Raw genomic sequence first — 5,201 nt, 5'->3', positions numbered from 1 at the left:
GACCATGAGGGGAGAATTCGAGAGATAAGTGACACCATAAGACGAAACAACATTAGAATAATTGGGATTCCAGAAGAAGAAGAAAGAGAGAGGGGAGCAGAAGGTATACTGGAGAGAATTATTGGGGAGAATTTCCCCAATATGGCAAAGGGAACGAGCATCAAAATTCAGGAGGTTCAGAGAACGCCCCTCAAAATCAATAAGAATAGGCCCACACCCCATCACCTAATAGTAAAATTTACAAGCCTTAGTGACAAAGAGAAAATCCTGAAAGCAGCCCGGGAAAAGAAGTATGTAACATACAATGGTAAAAGTATTAGATTGGCAGCTGACTTATCCACAGAGACCTGGCAGGCCAGAAAGAGCTGGCATGATATTTTCAGAGCACTAAACGAGAAAAACATGCAGCCAAGAATACTATATCCAGCGAGGCTATCATTGAAAATAGAAGGAGAGATTAAAAGCTTCCAGGACAAACAAAAACTGAAAGAATTTGCAAACACCAAACCAGCTCTACAGGAAATACTGAAAGGGGTCCTCTAAGCAAAGAGAGAGCCTACAAGTGGTAGATCAGAAAGGAACAGAGACAATATACAGTAACAGTCACCTTACAGGCAATACAATGGCACTAAAATCATATCTCTCAATAGTTACCCTGAATGTTAATGGGCTAAATGCCCCAATCAAAAGACACAGGGTATCAGAATGGATAAAAAAACAAAACCCATCTATATGTTGCCTCCAAGAAACTCATTTTAAACCCGAAGACACCTCCAGACTTAAAGTGAGGGGGTGGAAAAGAATTTACCATGCTAATGGACATCAGAAAAAAGCAGGAGTGGCAATCCTTATATCAGATCAATTAGATTTTAAGCCAAAGACTATAATAAGAGATGAGGAAGGACACTATATCATACTCAAAGGGTCTGTCCAACAAGAAGATCTAACAATTTTAAATATCTATGCCCCCAACGTGGGCGCAGCAAACTATATAAACCAATTAATAACAAAATCAAAGAAACACATCAACAATAATACAATAATAGTAGGGGACTTTAACACTCCCCTCACTGAAATGGACAGATCATCCAAGCAAAAGATCAACAGGGAAATAAAGGCCTTAAATGATACACTAGATGAAATGGACATCACAGATATATTCAGAACATTTCATCCCAAAGCAACAGAATACACATTCTTCTCTAGTGCACATGGAACATTCTCCAGAATAGATCACATCCTCGGTCCTAAATCAGGACTCAACCAGTATCAAAAGATTGGGATCATTCCCTGCATATTTTCAGACCACAATGCTCTGAAGCTAGAACTCAACCACAAGAGGAAGTTTGGAAAGAACCCAAATACATGGAGACTAAACAGCATCCTTCTAAAGAATGAATGGGTCAACCGGGAAATTAAAGAAGAATTGAAAAAAATCATGGAAACAAATGATAATGAAAATACAACAGTTCAAAATCTGTGGGACACAACAAAGGCAGTCCTGAGAGGAAAATATATAGCGGTACAAGCTTTTCTCAAGAAACAAGAAAGGTCTCAGGTACACAACCTAACCCTACACCTAAAGGAGCTGGAGAAAGAACAAGAAAGAAACCCTAAGCCCAGCAGGAGAAGAGAAATCATAAAGATCAGAGCAGAAATCAATGAAATAGAAACCAAAAAAACAATAGAACAAATCAACCAAACTAGGAGCTGGTTCTTTGAAAGAATTAATAAAATTGATAAACCCTTGGCCAGACTTATCAAAAAGAAAAGAGAAAGGACCCAAATAAATAAAATCCTGAATGAAAGAGGAGAGATCACAACTAATACCAAAGAAATACAAACTATTATAAGAACATACTATGAGCAACTCTACGCCAACAAATTTGACAATCTGGAAGAAATGGATGCATTCCTAGAAACATATAAACTACCAAAATTGAACCAGGAAGAAATAGAAAGCCTGAACAGACCCATAACCAGTAAGGAGATTGAAACAGTCATTAAAAATCTCCAAACAAACAAAAGCCCAGGGCCAGATGGCTTCCCAGGGGAATTCTACCAAACATTTAAAGAAGAACTAATTCCTATTCTCCTGAAACTATTCCAAAAAATAGAAATGGAAGGAAAACTCCCAAACTCATTTTATGAGTCCAGCATCACCTTGATCCCAAAACCAGACAAGGATCCCATCAAAAAAGAGAGCTATAGACCAATATCCTTGATGAACACAGATGCAAAAATTCTCACCAAAATACTAGCCAATAGGATTCAACAGTACATTAAAAGGATTATTCACCACGACCAAGTGGGATTTATCCCAGGGCTGCAAGGTTGGTTCAACATCCGCAAATCAGTCAATGTGATACAATACATCAATAAAAGAAAGAACAAGAACCATATGATACTCTCAATAGATGCTGAAAAAGCATTTGACAAAGTACAGCATCCCTTCCTGATCAAAACCCTTCAAAGTGTAGGGATAGAGGGCACATACCTCAATATCATCAAAGCCATCTCTGAAAAACCCACTGCAAATATCATTCTCAATGGAGAAAAACTGAAAGCTTTTCCACTAAGGTCAGGAACACGGCAGGGATGTCCATTATCACCACTGCTATTCAACATAGTACTAGAAGTCCTAGCCTCAGCAATCAGACAACAAAAGGAAATTAAAGGCATCCAAATCGGCAAAGAAGAAGTCAAATTATCACTCTTCACAGATGATATGATACTCTATGTGGGAAACCCAAAAGACTCCACTCCAAAACTGCTAGAACTTATACAGGAATTCAGTAAAGTGTCAGGATATAAGATCAATGCACAGAAATCAGTTGCATTTCTCTACACCAACAACAAGACAGAAGAAAGAGAAATTAAGGAGTCAATCCCATTTACAATTGCACCCCAAACCACAAGATACCTAGGAATAAACCTAACCAAAGAGGCTAAGAATCTATACTCAGAAAACTATAAAGTACTCATGAAAGAAATTGAGGAAGACACAAAGAAATGGAAAAATGTTCCATGCTCCTGGATTGGAAGAATAAATATTGTGAAAATGTCTATGCTACCTAAAGCAATCTACACATTTAATGCAATTCCTATCAAAGTACCATCCATCTTTTTCAAAGAAATGGAACAAATAGTTTTAAAATTTATATGGAACCAGAAAAGACCTCGAAAAGCCAAAGGGATATTGAAAAACAAAGCCAAAGTTGGTGGTATCACAATTCCGGACTTCAAGCTCTATTACAAAGCTGTCATCATCAAGACAGCATGGTACTGGCACAAAAACAGACACATAGACCAATGGAACAGAATAGAGAGCCCAGAAATAGACCCTCAACTCTATGGTCAACTAATCTTCGACAAAGCAGGAAAGAATGTCCAATGGAAAAAAGACAGCCTCTTCAATAAATGGTGTTGGGAAAATTGGACAGCCACGTGCAGAAAAATGAAATTGGACCATTTCCTTACACCACACACAAAAATAGATTCAAAATGGATTAAGGACCTCAATGTGAGAAAGGAATCCATCAAAATCCTTGAGGAGAACACAGGCAGTAACCTCTTCGACCTCAGCCGCAGCAACATCTTCCTAGGAACATCGCCAAAGGCAAGGGAAGCAAAGGCAAAAATGAACTATTGGGATTTCATCAAGATCAAAAGCTTTTGCACAGCAAAGGAAACAGTTAACAAAACCAAAAGACAACTGACAGAATGGGAGAAGATATTTGCAAACGACATATCAGATAAAGGACTAGTGTCCAAAATCTATAAAGAACTTAGCAAACTCAACACCCAAAGAACAAATGATCCAATCAAGAAATGGGCAGAGGACATGAACAGACGTTTCTGCAACGAAGACATCCAGATGGCCAACAGACACATGAAAAAGTGCTCCATATCACTCGGCATCAGGGAAATACAAATGAAAACCACAATGAGATATCACCTCACACCAGTCAGAATGGCTAAAATCAACAAGTCAGGAAATGACAGATGCTGGCGAGGATGCGGAGAAAGGGGAACCCTCCTACACTGTTGGTGGGAATGCAAGCTGGTGCAACCACTCTGGAAAACAGCATGGAGGTTCCTCAAAATGTTGAAAATAGAACTGCCCTATGACCCAGCAATTGCACTACTGGGAATTTACCCTAAAGATACAAACGTAGTGATCCAAAGGGGCACGTGACCCGAATGTTTATAGCAGCAATGTCCACAATAGCCAAACTATGGAAAGAACCTAGATGTCCATCAACAGATGAATGGATCAAGAAGATGTGGTATATATACACAATGGAATACTATGCAGCCATCAAAAGAAACGAAATCTTGCCATTTGCGACAACATGGATGGAACTAGAGCGTATCATGCTTAGCGAAATAAGTCAAGCGGAGAAAGACAAATATCATATGATCTCCCTGATATGAGGAAGTGGTGATGCAACATGGGGGCTTAAGTGGGTAGGAGAAGAATAAATGAGACAAGATGGGATAGGGAGGGAGACAAACCATAAGTGACTCTTAATCTCACAAAACAAACTGTGGGTTGCTGGGGGGAGGGGGGTTGGGAGAAGGGGGGTAGGGTTATGGACATTGGGGAGGATATGTGCTTTTGGGTAAATTGGAAGGGGAGATGAACCATGAGAGACTATGGACTCTGAAAAACAATCTGAGGGGTTTGAAGTGTCGGGGGGGTGGGAGGTTGGGGTACCAGGTGGTGGGTATTATAGAGGGCACAGCTTGCATGGAGCACTGGGTGTGGTGAAAAAAAAATGAATACTGTTTTTCTGAAAATAAATAAATTGGAAAAAAATATATCAAAAAAAAAAAAAGAAAAACAATGGAGGTCTAATGTCAAAGAAAAATTTATGGAAGGAAAATTCTCATTAAAAATGTTCTCCAGGGGTAGCTGGGTGGCTCAATCGGTTAACTGTCTGCCTTCAGCTGGGGTTGTGATCCCAGGGTCCCTGGGATAGAATCCTGCGTTGGGCTTCCTGCTCAGTGGGGACCCTACTTCTCCCTCTGTCCCTCCTCCAACCCCACACTGTTCTCCCTCTCTCTCTCATTCAAATTAATAAACAAAATATTTTTTTAAAAAAGAAGGAAAGAAAAAGAAAACATTCTCCATTAGTTTATTTTTAATGCATTATCCTCCCAAGAAGCCCATCTCACTCCCATTCCTCTTCCACCAC

The sequence above is a fragment of the Neovison vison genome, chromosome 1 (assembly GCF_020171115.1).
Source record: "Neovison vison isolate M4711 chromosome 1, ASM_NN_V1, whole genome shotgun sequence".
In the NCBI taxonomy this organism is placed as follows: Eukaryota; Metazoa; Chordata; class Mammalia; order Carnivora; family Mustelidae; genus Neogale; species Neogale vison.
This window is presented reverse-complemented; position numbering follows the sequence as displayed.